This window comes from Prionailurus bengalensis, chromosome F2, assembly GCF_016509475.1.
Source record: "Prionailurus bengalensis isolate Pbe53 chromosome F2, Fcat_Pben_1.1_paternal_pri, whole genome shotgun sequence".
Taxonomy (NCBI): Eukaryota; Metazoa; Chordata; class Mammalia; order Carnivora; family Felidae; genus Prionailurus; species Prionailurus bengalensis.
This window is the reverse complement of record NC_057353.1, coordinates 27,417,500-27,436,156: the sequence shown is the minus strand read 5'-3', so window position 1 is coordinate 27,436,156 and position 18,657 is coordinate 27,417,500.

Here is an 18,657-nt window from a genome sequence, read left to right as displayed (position 1 = left end):
CCGGATTGTGGACCGAGAGAGAAGAGCCAGAGGGACTTTCTCTGCATAGCGCCTTTCCTCCGAGAGCTCCCCTGTCACGCCCGCTGTATGGACAGCTCCATTTGACTGTGTGGGTTTCCCACCCTCTTCATTTTCCTTATCAGTATTGTTCATTTCGCTGAATTTGAGACTGGGATTGTCTTTTGAGATAAACATTCAAACGCTCTGGAAATGTTTTAAATTGGCAATTAATCTTTCTAAACCCCTTGGAGCACGCCTCATTTTCCCCCAACGCACACGCACAAATGCGCACATGTACACACACAGCCAAACCACTCACAATCATGAAAGCTGGGACCTCTCACCCTGTCGCCTACGTAATAGAATGGGAAACTCCCAAAGGAGTGGAGAAGTAGGACCGACCAAAGAAAGCACTCGAGGAAACAGAGAGGGGTGGCCCTAGGATTTTGTTGCTGTTTAGTGGTGCACTTAGTGTACAGATGTTGCCTCTAACACCCTCCCCCCCCCCCACCCCCCGCAATTGGGCTGGCTGCTCTGGTGACAGCTATGATATTTGGAAGCCAAGAAGCAGAATCCACATTAACAGATGGCTGTATCTTCTTTTTGCCTCCGAAGGATTTGTCAGAATTGGCCTTAGGAATAATGTAAGCAAATACGCATATAAGCCCCTTCTTAACCTTTTTTTAAATTGGCACCAGCTATTAAGCTGTCTCTCTTTCTCCCTCCCTCTCTCTCTCTGTCTCTCTCATTTTTTTTCTCCCGACAACCCCCCTCCCGTCACTACCTCCCTCCCTTTCTTTCTCTATTCTGACCCACCGGTGGTTTGGGGATTTAAGGGGAAAAAAAGGGCCAAGGATTGCCCTCTTTATAGCAAAGCTGGTGCTTTTTTCTCCCAGTGTTAAGCCATTCCCAAGTAGAGATGTTCTTTGACACTAGAGTTCAATGTGAATGGGGTTTCCTCATTTAACTTACTTTTGGAATTCCCATCACTAGGTACAAGCCAGTTTTACCTTGTGGATTTGAACAGCAGCATAAGCATTGCATTGCATAAGGCCAGGGAAGCACATTTGATCCATGAAGAAAGAGCTCCCTCCCATCCCTCTGTTTAGCAGTTCCAAAATTGGGAGGTAGTGTAGCAAACAGAATTCCAACAAAAATCATTAAGAATTCTGGTCCTAGAATGCATGCTTTTTGGAAGCTGCAGCAACCTAATTTATATCTCTGAGCCTCAAATTTATAAAATTAGGCCATTAATATCACCGAGGTTCTTAATCTGTATCAAAGAGTATGTAGAATCTGGATGGGAATATTACATCTTTAGTTTTGCTAATCCATAATTGAAGTTTAGCATTTAGTATTTCCTTTAAATATAAATGCAGGCAATGAACCACAATAATATTAGGGGAACCTGTGACTTTGTCACCAACAGAAGTCCCAGATAATTTCCTATTTCAGTTTTTGTAGATATCTCAAAATCACTATTCTGATTGTACAATAAAATCATCATCACCTTTTTTGTTTTATTTAATACACTATATCTATCCTTAGAATGAGTTTAGATATACGGAAAAATTAAGGAGATAGTACAGAGTTTCCATATCCCACTCCCAGTTTCCTCTATTATTAACTTTTTACATTAGTATGGTACCTTTGTTACAATTAATGAACCACTATTGCTACATGAATATTAGCCAAGGTCTGTACAATTTCCTTGGGATTTACCTAATGTCTTCTGTTCGTTTCCAGGCTCTCACCCAGGACACCACATTGCATTTAGTTGTCATGTCCTCTTAGACTCCTCTGAGTTATGATAGTTTCTCAGATTTTTCTTGTTTTCGATGACCTTGACAGTTTTGAGGAGTAGTGGTCAAGTATTTTGTAGCATGCCTCACTGTTGTAATCTGATGCTTTTCTCACCATAAGACTGGGGTTATGGTTTATTGGGAGGATGACCACAAAGACAGAGTGCCAATTTCATAATGTCACATCAGGAATTTATACTATAAATGCGATTTATGACTGTTGATGTTGACCTTGATCACCTGAGTATGGTGAGCTCAGATTTCTCCACTGTAAAGTTACTCCTCCTTCCTTTACATACTGTGCTTGTTGGAAGAAAGTCACTATGTGAAGCTTATGCCTAAGGAGTGGAGAGTTGTCCTCCAGCTTCTTGACGGCAGAGTATGTACATAAAGTATTTGAAATTCTGCACAGGAGATTGCCTATTGTCCCCTAAATATTAATTTATGCAATTTGTTTATATCAGTACAGATTCGTGCATATTTACTTTATACTTTGGGTCATAATCCAATACCACTTTATTTTGTTCAAATTGTTACAGCTTTATCCATTGGGAGCTCTTTTTGTTGGCTCCTGTGCTCCTTTGATGTGTGCATGTGTGTGTTATTACTTTTTTTACTTTCTGGCATTACAAGGTGCTCCAGGCCCATCTTGTATATTTCCTGCCCCAGGCCTAGAATCAGCCATTTCTCCAAGAAGTCCTGATTCCTTTTTATTGGAGAATGGTAATAGAAAACAAGATCTGGGCTTAAGGTGTGGTGGTTGCTAAGGGGATATCATTTTTTAGGCTCTCTGAGCAGAAATATATATTTGTAGTAAAAAAAATATATTGTTACTATAGATATGTGTACATATTTATAAATATTGCTAAATGTAACTATCATACTTATATTGAGCTAAATATGAGTTCGTACTAATGTCTTCAAGTGTAATCTGTTAACACATAGCTCGTTTTAGTTTCTTCTCCTTGCTAATTCATAAATTCCTACAACGAGAGTAAGAAATGTGGCTCCAACAATCTTTCATCCATTTGCTCAACTGTTCAATTCCAGTGTACACATATAGCAATATAAGAATTGTTGGCCCATTACCTCAATATCACTATTTTTGAGTATCGTAGTTTAATAAACCATTGTTACATCTTGTTAGTGAATTTAAATGCTTGTATATTTCTATATCACAAATGTTGTTTTAAAAATATTTTAATAACTGAATTTAAAAATTGGTAATTAGTTTCCTTTGAAGTTACATATGTTATATGTATGAATTTTAAAAGTGTTATTTTAAGAAGAGTTACATAAACTGCTCCAGATTGTTAAAGAGAACCATGGTAAAAAGGAGGTTAGGATCCCATCCACAGAACATTTTTTTTTGAGGATATTATGAGATGATGTGAAATTGCCCGGTGCAGGCAGTGAGGGGAGCTCATGCTTGATAAGTGTTACCCTTGGCCACTTGGGCAGGCTTCCATCTTCCTTTAGAGTTTTGAACACCTGGAAGACAGAATATGCTAAATCCTGTGCTTAATAATTTATAGTTTACTTACAGGATTTGCTAAGTATCAGGTGCTAGAGGCAAAAGTCCATATAATGTTAAGGAGAAGGAGGAAGAAAAGGTGAGGGAACCAGAAGACTGAGGTGACTCCGAAGTTCAGGGGTTTTGTAGTTGAACAGATCTGAGCTCAGATCCTTTTATTCACAATCTGATTTTGTCTCATTTTTGAAATAAGAAGAACAACGGCTATTACATTGGCTTGTCCTCGAAAGTGAAAGTAGATGTTTGATCTTTTCCTTTAATTTTTCTGAGGCTGTGGAGATTAAGTGTGGCAACTTGGGACAGTCCTAAAACATATTCTGTTGTATATGGTATAATTTCCATTCTATGAAGCCAGACTCACTGGAAGTATAGACAGTTTCTCGTGATAATTTAAGTCCCTTCATCTATCAAAGTACTCTTGTCAGGTGTTTTTACTCATGGTGGAGAATCAGTGTTGATGGTGCTAGAGAAAAGACAAAAATTAAAGATGTAGAATGGCAGAAACGAACTGTTCAAGTACTATACCATGACAAGAGGTAAAAGGGAACTAGAAAGAAAAGGAATAAAAAATGAGAAATGTTTCATGTCAACATGTAGAGCATGAATCTGTCTTTTCAGAACCTCACATACACCAGTATGCCAGATAACTTCATGAGTAGAGAATAGAGTGAAGTGAAAGATCTTTTTTTTTTTACGCTATGACTTCTCATTGCACAGTCTTTTTTTAAAAAAAATAACCTTTTGATCATGACTTTGAGGTCTGCAGTTCTTCCTTTCTGATATCCTGGAATTAGAGATCAAATGGCCTAATGATATCATGAGTCTCAGCAAGGGACAATGTGAAACCAGAGCCAGAGGCCCCTGTGTCCCTGAAGCTGTTGGCAGTGGAACCAGTCCTTTGGGTTAGGGAGTTGTTCCAGAAGAGGCTCATTTAAATGCAAATACACTGTCAAGGAGTGGTAACCAAGTATAGAGTATCTCATTAACAGCCATTAACAATTTAGCAGAGATTAGCTTCTCAGATTTATTATGGAGAGGAGTTGTCAGGGTGATTTGGCTCCAACGTCTGTCACCCACTGACTTGCCAGGTCTCCTGCTCTCATCACTCCACAGGAGTGTGCCTAAAGCTGGAAATTTGGTTTACTAGAAAAGAATTGGGCAGGTAGTACATGACAGTCAATATTGTTTCACATAATTTTGATTTATAAGAAAGGTTAGGAGAATTTCTATGAAGTAGTGTGTGTGTGTGTGTGTGTGTGTGTGTGTGTGTGTGTGTGTGGTGGCTGCTGACTAATCATGCTCCACAGAAATCTTAAAAGTTTATGACAAACATTTCTTTCAATGAGGTAAGAAAATATATCATGAAAAACATGTACAGATGTAATTCAAGGGTAGCAAAGTTATAGTTACAGTAAAAGTTGCATTCAAATAATTATACATAGACTAAGATTTCCTGCACTAGTAAAAAGTACTGATACAAGAGTACAAGGTAACAATCATTCGTATGAAGATGGGTACTAGATAATGAATAGTATCAACAGATATAACTGAAAGAAAAAAGAGCACTACAAACAGAACAGAAACTGTTTCTTTAGACATTGCTAAGAATTCGCCTTGTTTTTACTGGTGAAGATTTGGCATATAATACGAGATCAGTATAATACAGGGAGAATTCTGTGATTGGAACTCTATATTTAATTGTGAAATGTATATTTGCTTAAGTAAAGTGCTTAGTAAACGGCGTATGATACATTCAACGGAGTGGTGTAAGTAATTCTCAAGTACACCTTTTTTGTTTATCATCATTATGAAGTCATGAAGTAAAACAATCTACTTAGGCAATGCTCTTTAAATCTTTTTAATTTCAAGTCTTTTAAAGACTCTGACCAAGCCAATAAATCCCTTCTGCAGAAAGTACTCTTTAATGAAAACTTTTCTATTGTAATGAATCGATTATTAAATAGTATTTATAAAGAATTATGTTTGTACATTTCTCCATTTTTCCATGAAAAAGGAATATTCAATTCTTCAAATCCAATTTAGTCTAATAAAAAAAAGAAATTTAAATGTGATTTAAACATTGTTTTCAGTGAACTGTGTTTGGTCTGCAGAAAGTTGATATTTATTCAGCAGGTATTGACGGAGTGTCCAATACGTGCTGTTCTAGGAACTGGAGATAAAGAAGTGAACAAATGAATCTCTTCCTAATGGAACTTATGTTCCAGTAGAACAGGACAATAAGCGGACAAATATTGCTTTTTAGTTGGTGAGAAGGGCCATGAAGGAACAGTATAATGATGCAAGGGTAGGTGCAATTATATACAGTCCATGGACATTTGAGCAGAGACTTGGAAGTGTGAAAGCATGCTATATGAATATAGTCAATCCTTGAACAACATGGGTTTGAGCTGCGTGGGTACATTTATAGGTGGATTTTTTACAATACAGTACTGTAAATGTATTTTCCCTTATGATTTTCTTAATTAATTTTCTTAACATTTTCTGTAGCTTACTTTGTAAGAATATAATATATAATAAATATAACATACAGAATATGTGTTAATTGGCTGTTTATGTTATCAGTAAGGCTTCCAGTCAACAGTAAGCTATTAGTTAAGTTTTAGGGGAGTCAAAAGTTACACATGGATTTTCAAATGCACAGGGTGTTGGCATCCTTGACCCCCATGTTGTTCAAGGGTCAGTTGTACATTGAAAAAGAGGTTTGGCATATGTAGGGAGGTGGGCTTATACTTTCTGTGTTAAGACTAGAAGGCTAATTTGTTTGTAGTGAATTGCTCAAAAGGGGAAATTGTTAGAAGATGAGATTAGAAAGGTAGGTGCGTAACAAATCATGTAGGACCTTTTTTGGCAGTGGCTAAAAGAAAGCTTTAAGGGATTAGAAGTTTGTTTTAGGACATGCTAAGTTTGTGATACCTATCAGGTCTTAGCAGAGATGTGAAGTATACAATGGATATAGTAGTCTGACATTCAGAGAGAGAGAGATACAGTGGCTGAAGTAGAAAATTTGTGAATCATCATAGTATTTAGTCTTTAGACCAGATGAAATTACTTTGGAAGTGAACATAGGCAGAGAACAGATGATGCTGGAGGACTGACCAATGGGACACTGCAGTATCTAGAAGATCCAGCAAAGGGTACAAGTCAGCAGAGATAAGAACAATTGTCCCAGAATTCAAGTGGAAAGGTGTTAGAAGGAAGAGGGAGTGATTATTAGTGCTATGTCACTAGTAGATTGAGTAAGATGAGAACTGATAATTTAGTCTAAGATTTGGCAACATAGAGATAATTAATAACCTTGAAAAGAATAGTTTCTGTATAACGGAGAGGACAAAAATCAGCAAATGGGAGAAAGGAAGTAGAAACATTAAGTAGTTTTGAGTGATTTGCTATAAAGAGAAGCAGAGCCATGGAACATTAATTAGAGTGGAGTATGGGAGCAAAGAAAGTATTTTTTTTCCCTTTAAAATGGGAGGTATTACATCTTTATACACTGATGGGAACATCTAGCAGAGAGCGTATAATTGATGATGTGGGAGAGAAGAGACACAATAGAAGAAAAATCCCTGATTAGGTAAGGGGAGAGGGACCCAGTGCAGAGTGAAGGGTTTGGCCTGAGATCGGGGACAAACATTTCTTCGGCCAAAAGAAGGAAGGCAGAGCATATAGTTTCTGATAGACCCAAGTAGGTTGGTAGACTTGATGTTTGGAGCTTGTGGAGATTCTATTCTGACCTACCTACGTTGTCAATGAAATAAGAAGCATCTGAGAATTTAGAAAGAGGCATAGGTGTTGGAGATGTAAGGAAAGAAAAGTTATGAAATTATCACCTAGGGAAGAGGGAAAGAAAATTGATTAAGTAGTCAGTTTTCTGCTAAGTACTAAGAGCTAACATAGGATTAGTGATTATAAATTAAATGAGACCAATTAGCAAGGTTGCTCCTTTTTCTCCAGCCATATTTAGCTGCTCGGCACAGGTACTGAATTGGCATAAGATTCTATTTTGCGAGGGTTGGCATTTTGCACAGCCGATACAGCTGAGAGTGAGGGCCAAGGGACTTACTTCAGAGTCCACACAAAGGAGTGATTCTAATGATGGACCATGGACTGTAACAGGGTGAAGCAGGGAACTGAGGAATTAGACCTTGAACACTACACTTGATTTTAACTGTATATTGGGTCACAAGAGCTGAAAGTCCTGACTCAGAGTGGTATGTTAATAGCAAACACAACTAGGACCCCCTTGGTTCACCTGGTCCCACAGGAATAGTGTTTCTTTCAGCTTAATTCCTGACTATAATTTCTTGGCACTTAAGTCAATAGCATCATCTAAAGTGAGGTGCATATTTTTGATAAGTCTTTCAGAAATGCATTTTACAAAACTTTTTTTAATTTTAAAATTGCTAGTATAGAAATAAGTATAACAGAACTTGCAGTGTTTTCAAGTGCTTTGCAAGTTACACTTGGCTTTGACTTGCAGAGCACTTCCTCTAACATTGGAAATAAGAATAAAAAATAGAAATTAAAGAAAACATTTTATCTTCAAAGAAATATGTAGTTCCTCTTTTGTTTTGTTTTGTCTTGTTTTCTAATCTGGGCCAAATTTCATTATTGACTTCACTTCCATTTTTTTCCCTCCAATGTAAGCAGTATATGAAGGCTAATTTTCCCCCTCACTGTGTATATAAAGGCATGTTTGCCCCCTCGTGGATGATTCTGTAACTGTCACCAGGAATTTTTCTTATTTTTAGTGGGGAAAAAAAAAGACTGAAAGTACAGATATTGTGGTCAATGGGAATTATTTTTATTTTATTTTTTTTTTCTTCTACGTTTTTATTTATTTTTTTGGGACAGAGAGAGACAGAGCATGAACGGGGGAGGGGCAGAGAGAGAGGGAGACACAGAATCGGAAACAAACAGGCTCCAGGCTCCGAGCCATCAGCCCAGAGCCTGACGCGGGGCTCGAACTCACGGACCGCGAGATCGTGACCTGGCTGAAGTCGGACGCTTAACCGACTGTGCCACCCAGGCGCCCCGGGAATTATTTTTAAAGAAACATCAAGAGACTGACCAAAAGAGATTCAAGTCACTAGATATTTAATCCTCTTCTATTAGTTTGAAAACTTGGGATGATGTTAAGGACCACACTTTAACTGAATCTGTAAGATGGTGGTCAAAGAAGTTAAAAATTTGACATTCTTTTTAAATATGGGAATGAAGAATTATGAGAGAAAGCTAGTCTCACCCTTATTTAAATATTAAAATCCTTAATGTTTGTAACTTAACTGAGAAGCATGAGATGGCTTTTCTTAAAGATTATATAAATATAAATAGAGGAAAGCCTGACATTGATTAACTTTTACTTGCTATGTAGGAAATTGTACGAGTTATGAGAAAGTCCATTCTTAAGACTGTGTGCACATCAATGAGTCTAATGTTTCATTAAGAATTTTCTGTACTTACTAGAAGAAGTAACTTCAATGTGCTTAACTGAGCATTTATAATATACCTCCTAGAGAGCAAAGAGTATCTTCTAACAATCATTCCTTCTTTTTTTTTCACTATTTCATTCATAAGAAAACATAAACAAGAACACAAACTTTTGAAGACTTAACTATGTGCTTGGCACTGTTAGGTCCTGGGAATAAGATATAGTTGTTTTCCTTAAAAGAGTTGCAATTTGATGTAGAGACAAAAATTGCAATGAAATGTTATAAATTTCACTGCCAAAGTTTGTACATGATATAAATCCAAGCAACATATTTTAAGTTCATTCTCAAGGGGTAGTTCACAGAGGTTTCATACAAGAAAGGGCCTAAGCTGTCTTGGAAGTTCTTGAAACAGAGGAAGAGTGGGAGCTGGCCACGAGAGGGCAAAGGTAGCCTAGTCTTAGAAACTAAATGTACACAGACATGAACTTGTGGCTTATGTACCCATGCTTAAAGACCTAATAAGGACACTTGCTGATAGCTTCATCATCATCATCATCACCACCACCATCACCATCACCATCATCATCATGTTAACGGTAAATGAATGCTTATTGTCAGTCAAATAAACTACATGTAGCACCTACATGTAGGTGGTTTTCTACTAATGCGTTCAACATTATTATTATTTTACACAAACAAAAATGAAGGCTCAGAGAGGTAAGTTGTTCAAATCTAAGTGTGTGCACTTTCAATAGCACTCACTGAAACTCTGTGCTTAACTGGTTAAGAATGACTTGCTCATACGTAAGATCTCAAATAGTGGTTGATAAGTATAATAATCTCATGAAAGGTAAAGTGAAGTAGTCTACTTTAATGTTTATGGTACCATTTGGTGAATGCACTTAAGTGACAGAAAGGAATAATGAAAGTGAGAAGTACACAAAAAATAGAGCAAAAAGTTCATATATGTACGTCCATGGGGAGCAAAGATTTTTTTTTTGAATGTTTAACTTTTTGGTACATAGCAGAATATCACATTCATATCATCGCTAAGCAGCATCAGATATAGCATCAGATGTGCATAGACACACAAATAATTCACATTGCCTGCACATTATAGATAAGTACATACTCTCATAGTTCTGTACAAATGAATTAAGCTGGAATTTCTCATTTACTTAACAATTAGTATATTTGAATCATGTTAGGTGAAGAATTATTGATTGGAAATTTTATGTTTGGATTTTTTACACATAACAACAACTTTTTTTAGGCTTAAAATACCATATTCAACAAATGGGTTATTATGCTGGAGAAAGTGATCAATGCAGTCAAGTGCCTGGAATCTAAGCACTATGAAAAGTAACTGAAGAACTGAGAAAAGATGAGATAAAACAAGACCAGGAGGCAAAGGTGATGGCTCGAATCTACATTAGGAGTTGTCCAATCAAAGGAATTAAGTTTTTCCACACTGAAGATTTTAGACCAATTAGCCAGGTTTAGGTGGATAAAAGGATGAACATTTTAGCAAGTAGAACCTTTCAACTATAAAATAGATTGCATTTTAAAGTAATGAGCTTCCTGTCACTGAAGTGTTTTAGCAGAGATTGAAGCTAAGAAGTTGGAAAAGTAAGAGTTTTTACAATGAGAAAATTCTTTGATTCTATGTTACCAACTCCTCATAAATTTGTGTAGTTCATGCATTCCACTCGTGACACTTAATTGTATGAAGTCTTTAAGTGGCTATTCATAGTTGGCCGTTTCCTGTGCCACAACTCAAGAATGTTAGCCTTCCTTCTGTGTAAATCTCATCTTCCCCACTGAATTATCATTGTCACTAAACAACGAAATTTCTTTATTAAAGAAATGAAAAAGAAGAAACACCCAAACTAAGTTTTTACAAAATTGTGTTATCAAATTTAGTTAACCAAAAAAACTTCAAATATAGCAGCATGAGTTCTCATATACCCTTTACCCAGCATCCCCCAATGGTAAGTTTATGTTATCGTAGCACAGTTATTGAAACCAGAAAGTTTATATTGACACAACACTTATCATCTAATTTTTAGACTAATATTCAAATATTGTCTATTTTGCTGTGGTCCAGGTTCAAATCCGCGCTCCCTTACTGCATTTATTTGCCATATCTTCTCATTCTTCAATTTAAGATAGTTCCTAGGTTTATCTTCATGACCTTGAACTAATGGAGAATCCTGGCCAGTTACTTTGTAGAATGTTTTTCAATTTGGATTTGTTTGATAAATTTCTCATGGTTAGACTGAGGTTATGTATTTCCTGACAAGAACACACCACAGGGAGATATTATGCCCTTGGCAGTGCACCATATCAGGAGATTCAAGAAATTCATATGTCTCACTAATGGTGATACTAACTTAGATGGCTTGGTTATAATGATAGCTGCAAAATTACTATTTTTCCCTTTGAAATTGAGATTGCTCAAATGTTCTACTTCTTGTTTTATTTTCTCACACTAATTTTAACATGATCAATAATCCCTGGTTCCAACAATTACTGTGCTATTTGACAAATTATCATTTTCTATTCCCATTATTTCATCTACATTTGTTAACTATAATTCAACTAAAAGGAAGAGCTGTTCCATCTCTTTCATTTCTGTATTTATTCAGTTATTTATTTATATATATCAGGATGAACTTGTGGGTATTTATTTTGTTCTGTGGGTTAAAATCCATTTCTATTATTAATTATTTTGTTTCTCAAATTGTTCCAGATTTGGTTATTGGTACTACTTCAAGCTGTCTCCCATGTTTTTCCTACGTAGCCATACAACTTTTTGAGTCATGCCTTACTTTCTGGCACTACAAATGTTTCAGACCCTTCTTTTACTTTTCCTTGTCCTAGCCTTGAATCAGTCATCTCTCCATAGAGTTCTTTTTCTTTGCATTAAATAATGGTATTTAGAAATCAGCATCTTGGTATGAGGTGTACTAATTGCTACCCAAACTACCTACTGCCTCTTGAGTAGACAGACTTAACAACATATGTACGAATACATACATACACACATACAAATATGTATCCATTTTTATATTTATCTTTTTGGGTACAGACACACACACACACAGAGTTCAAAATGATACATGAGTTCAGACTACTACCTTGATTCCAATCCAATCCCATAGGGTTTATTCTAGTCTCTCTTATCCTTTCCTTATTTGTAACTCCTTTCGCTAACAATTAAAAACCCAATTCTCGTTATCCATAATCTATTTTTTGCTCAGTTCTAGAATACACATAAAATATTTAAAAATCATTAACCTGTACCTCTGTGAAAAATAAATTTACTAACAAGTTTAATATTTGTGTATAGTTCTTTTTGTCTTTAGCCTTGCAGTATATATTAAGTGTATGTTTAATTACAGTATATTATAGTACTGTTTTCCAAAGTTACTTTGGAAGTTAGTTCTTCCTACCTTCTTTTGTGTGATTTTGTTATTCATTTGTAATAAAGTGAGGTCTATTTGCGACTCTTTATGTTCCATTTTAGTATCCTTTCAAATCCTGCTTGATTTTAATTATTTATTTACTTGGGTGTGTGAAAGTGTTCATAGTTTTAATTGGAACTATACAATAATATAAATTCACTGTCATCTCCTCATCCCTTCTATCCCATTCCCATTCTTCCCTTCTCTTCTTCTTTTCCCTGCTGCTTCCTATAAATAATCAATTACACTAGTTTCTGATTTATCCTTCCTGTATGTCTTTTTGCACAGATGAGTAGATAGATGTGCATTTTGCTATAGTCCCTTCTTTCTTACGTGTAAAAAGTGGCATAGTATAGATATTCTTTTGAACTTTGCTTCTCATGTATGTTGTAAATCACCCTGTATCAGTTGATACAGATATTCTTCATTTTTATTTTTTATAGCTTCCTCGTATCCATGGAGCGTGAAAAAAATCTGGTACTTTGTGCTCAACTCAGACCTAATGGGCCAGAATTTCTAGCAGAAAAACTGATAATCCATATATGTAATAACTTCCCTAGATAATTCTTTTCATTGGGTAAGTTTGAGAAACACTGGTTGACATCTCTACAATTAAGATGTCTAAAATGAAAACCAGTTATTTAATTATTCCTTCTTCCAAACTGTTCCATCCTGCAAATCTTTTCTTCCTCAATGAATGGCACCATGACTCAAATATTCAAATACTAACTCAAAGAAAAAAACCTAAGAATAATCCTTGATTCCTTGCTTTTCTTCAATTTTTGCATAGACTTCATCAATAAGTGCTCTGGAATCTATCTCTTCATATTCATTGCCACCATCTTCGTCTAACGCACGGTCATTTCTCCCTTGTTCTACTTGAACAGTCTAGTATCCCGCAACAATTTGATCATTTCCACTATCTTCTCAAAACCATTAATGGCTTTCACTTGCATCTAAAATAAAATAAAGGGGCGCCTGGGTGGCGCAGTGGGTTAAGCGTCCGACTTCAGCCAGGTCACGATCTCGCAGTCCGTGAGTCGAGCCCCGCGTCAGGCTCTGGGCTGATGGCTCAGAGCCTGGAGCCTGTTTCCGATTCTGTGTCTCCCTCTCTCTCTGTCCCTCCCCGGTTCATGCTCTGTCTCCCGCTGTCCCAAAAATAAATAAACGTTGAAAAAAAAAATTTTTTTTAAATAAAATAAAATAAAAATCCTTAGCCTTGTAGACTCTGGTCCCTATCAATTGATCAGCTGTGTCTTGTGTTGATCTCCTTCACACTGGTCTCAATCAATCATTTACCCAGGTACAGGATGAGACCTGGGTAGGGAGTTTCTATTATATCGTTTTTATTCTTCCTCTTTTTCTTTCTTTCTTTCTTTCTTTCTTTCTTTCTGTCTTTCTTTCTTTCTTTCTTTCTTTCTTTCTTTCTTTCTTTCTTTTTCATCCTCTTGTTTCAGCTTTAATGTCACTTCCACTTAGAGATCTTTCCTGGAACCATTTCTAAAACAAGTCACTTTCCATCTCTCCCTTCAGTCAATCTTTATCTATTTTGTTTCCTTCCAAGCAACACTTAAAAATACAGGAATGTAGATGGACAGATACTTTTTTGTGTAGCAGGATTTAGCAAAAGTTTTTAAAAATGGTGCCATTGAGAGCATGATATGGTAAGTTTTCTGAACTCTTCACTAACTCAAGGGAGAAAAACTAGAACAAACCGTTTACATTACATTAAAATGAGCTCAACCTTCTTTTGTCAGATTACTGTATATACTATTATTCCCTTCTTGTGGAACTCCTCTCTCATAAATGATCCTAAAACTCTGCGTTTTATGCAGCTCAGGGAAGTAACAGTCCACATCTATCTGTGACAAGCATGGACTCTGATTAGTTCCTTTCTGTTACTGATTCTTCATGCCACATTTGGTAGCTGTAGACACTTGTCTTATGTAGCAGTTGTATGATACTGACCCACTGTTGATTCAGAGCCTTGTGAACCACATAAAGCTTCCAGGGTGTTGCTAATCTCTTATTGATTGACCAAGATTCATTGGATTCCCAGCCTTGCAATTTTTAGTGCCCAGGTCATTTATTCCCCCAAACAACCATTGTCCATTGCTCTACCAACGAAACACACACACACACACACACACACACACACACACACGTGCGCACGCATGCATGCACACAGTGTTTTTGTTAGTTTAATCTTTGTTTTTCCTTTCATCCTAGCATGAAAAAATTAGGAAACAGAGTTAAGCCAAACAAAAACAAACTTTAAAAATAAATTTGAATAGTATCCTTTTCCTCCAGAACATTCCTCTAAAGTAGCATTATCATTAATGACAGAACAGATCAGATTTTTTCCTTGGACATGAAGGCATGATAAAGATATCTCACTAGAAACTGGAATATATTAGCTTTCAAAGTCAAATTCTTTTTCTTTTAAGGTTGTATTTTTTTAAGTTTATTTATTCAGAGAGAGAGAGAGAGAGAGCAGGAGGGGCAGAGAGAGAGGGACAGAGAATCCCAACAGGCTCAGCACTGTCAGCACAGATCCCAATGCTGGGCTTGAACCCACAAACCGTGAGATCATGACCTGAGCTGAAACCGAGGGTCAGATGCTTAACCAACCGAGCCACCCAGTCACCCCTTTCAAAGTCAAATTCTATCTGTAATCCTCTGCAGTATGCCACTGTGATTAAAGCATGGGAATTAGAGTCAGAGATGCAGGTTGAGTCTAACCTTGTTCCTCATAAACTTTGTTTCTTAGACAAGTCATTTATCTTTCTATGCCTTGAGTTCTTCATTTATAAATTATTGATATTCAGGATTAATGAAAACAATCATGTAAGTACTGCTTGTGCACTTTAAAAAGACACCAATTAACATTAGTTGGTATTATAATTACATTTTCTTTGCATATTGACATATTTTATTTTCTCACTGTAAAGTGTAAAAGTACATTTTACCTTAAAGATGAGTTTTAATGTTAATAATGCAATTGAAAATATGTCTGACAATTATTTCATTTTAATTGCCTAACAAAAAATGTGCCTTATATTCACCATAATGAATAAAAACCTATTAGTGAATGAGATGTCAAATGAGTCACCAAAAGATTTTCGTTTATTGTCTCTCATTGAACCCTATGTCATAAGAAGACTTTTTGATATAGTGAGGGGTCAAAATTTTACACTATTTAAGAATTAATGCCATAGCTGTTCTATTTTTATAATTAAAGATGAATTTTTTTTGTTTACCTCCTGATATACAACTTTTGAATGGCCTGGAATGAGACAAACTTATACTTTGGGTTGAGAAAAAGGATAAAGAGGCTCAATGCTGATGAAAGCAGGAAGCCAAAGAAGAATAGGGAAAATAGGATTAGTTTCTCATTCGAAAGAGGGGCCAAATACTAGAACTTTCCATAGGGAAACTGAAGCACACCTTTCTTTCTGAGATTTGAAAGGAAGAGATGCCCTACATTTAAATATCTAGAGTATATCTTCCATTTAAAAATGAACCTAGCTAATCATCTATCGAGGAAGAAGAGAGTAAAATAGCCTGTGAACAAGTCCTTTTTGTGGTATTAAATGAAACTAATTATAATGAATCTCACGTATCTAATGAGTTTAAGAATTCCCCTTGGAAAAACTGGTCTGCCCTTTATAAAGGAGAGTAGAGAGTCCAATTGCATATAGTAGGGCAGCTCTACTAACTGCATAAATCACACTTATTTAAAGCTTCTGTTCAAAGATTGTTATAATTTTTTAATTATGTATGTAATTATATAAATGTAATTATATAGATATATATATATAATGTCAACAAGAAATCTTAGCTATAGTTCTTTGGTAGTCTCCTTGTAGTGACATTCCCCTTTCATTTCCAAACACTGAGTGATGATAATTATTTTTAATTGAAATGAAGAAATTGATTGTAACTATCACAATAACTTGAGGTACATAAGAGGAATTAGAAAATCAGAATTTAAGATCATGATTGCTCATTGACTTTCTTCATAAAGTCACTAGCATTACTTATTACTAAAACTCTTATTTTCTGAGTACTGACTGGGTTCCTGTGATATTTAAGTAGATTATATTAATGATTTTATAATTGTAAGAATTAGGAGTTGATGCTTTTTCCAATTATTGACAAATATTATTTTAAAAAATATTCCAGTAAACAATAGTTTTATTTTAAATATATGGAACTTAAAAATTATATTTTGAGTAAATAAAGCCATTAGTTTTGAGGAATGTTCTATTTTTTTACTAACCTTATTAATGCTGTTTGTTCCAAATCATCTCCATTATGCTAAAAAGCAAGGATTCATTTTTCTATTTTTATGGAGACTGTGTGGAAAGTTTCTATGGGATGGATGGACATTCTCTGAAAAACAAGGAGCCTAGGGACCTGCTTTCCTAAGATGCATTTCCCATCACTGCCACTCATGGTCATCTTGTTGCTAAACCCCTAACTGTCCGTTTTCGGAACTCTATTTTACAACCTGTTATGAGCATTTGGCACAGTCAATCTCTTCTTCTTTGAACCACTCGCTACCTATGGCTTCAATGCCACCGCCCTCTCCTAGTTTTCCTCCGACCTCCCTAATCATTCCATATAGATCTTCTGTGTTGGACATTCCTCCTCTTCCAGACATTAGACCTCTTCTTTTGTTCCAGGGGCCCTGCTTGAGGTAACCCATACAGTCTCCTAGAGGGTTTGTGAGATTTGCTATGCTGAGGTAAAATTTCTGAGAAAACTAATGCATCCTATTATTTTGAAAGGCAGCCACAGGCTGACCTAACCTACATTGCCTATATGGAAGGAGATACTCAGAATGCTGTTGCATAGCTGTTTCTTGCTATTTTCTGTATATTCTCCAGAAGAGAGGTGAACTCAGGCTAGAGTTAGCCAACGTGCAAACAGAGATGAAAGGGAATATTGCTATCTGCCTGTAACCTGTAATCTAGACTGATTAAGAATATGACGTTTGGACCATGCAAGGTAGAAAAATCCAACTGTTTCTCTACCTGAAACGCAAGTGGTTACAAGACATGGCTGCAGTCTCCTCAAAAGGAGATTTGACTGTGGCCTCAGGTCTTTTTAAAGCACTTCCTTTAAAAGTTAAGGCAAGGCAGTGGGAAACAGTCTAGCAGCAAAGATCAGATTAAGGACAATACCTTTCTACCTGCACAGTCACCTCCTGTATACTGTCTCACTTCCTCTCTCCTTTATCTCTGGTTCCAGCCATAGCTATAGTAAAAAAATCCTGTGTAGGGTTTAACTCTCTTTGCCTGACAGCACCCTACCTCAGAGCATGTACTACATGTTTCTCTTTATCTGCTCCAAGGCTTTTCTAACTCTTTAGCGTGGGACACAGTGGCACCCCCTGAGCACTCATAACTCAGGGAAATTGAGATGACTCTCAACTAATAGGGGATGTGAGCCAGTGGCTGAACGCTTCTTCAGGTCTCCTCAACCAAAAACTTTTGAGAATCATTTCCTGAGTCTCTTTAGAAAGTCACACATAAAACTAGTCATCTGACATACCCCTATTGAAACCGCTTTCCTTCCTTCCCTTTTCAGTTACGAGAAACTCCTGCCTGCTCTCTGCCAACACACTCCCAAATAAACTGCTTGCACACAAGAAGAATCTTGGGTCTGTGTTGGATGTGAGAGAGACCTTTACTAAAACACCACTCCGAACCATACTTTAATAGGACCTTCAGAGACTTAAGCTGAGATAGAGTGGAATGCGCAGGTACAGAGGTCAGTTGTGGCAATGCCAAAGCCTCGAAAACCTGTGGCTAGATGAGAATTTTGGCTATGGCAACCCACACACGGGGCTGACCAGAACCCAACTCTACCAAGTTTTTCAGGGGCTTGTTTTGCAAAGAACCCACAAGCCCGACTGAAATAATGTCTGGTCCCTATCTTGCACCATCAGGAAATGGCCTGTAAAAGTGTCTAAGGGTACCATTTTCTTTAAAGTCCATGTCAAAAAATGACTGTGGAGGATAATGGACAAAGAAATCTTTGAGGAAAATAAAACCAGCAGCTACTAGGTTGGCTTATGAAGGAATTTATTTTACCTATGGAGAAGAGTATGTTTGCTATTGCTGCGCAGCAGGGTGTAAAAATTGCTGTGGAACTTTTCTGAGCTTTTATTGCATATTATTTAATTTGGAAGCAGATAACCTTTGTTTGTAGATTACTGGTCCATAAGGAGCTACATTTGTACTTTGTGGAGAGGACTGAATTTTTGAGGGATCCTAGATTTCTTGCTGAATGCACTAATGTGCTGGGGCTTGGTGCTTGTTCCTCTGAAAGAGAGTGAAAATATCTATGTTTTTATATGTTAATAGGAACATTGCTGTACCTTGTATTATTTAATG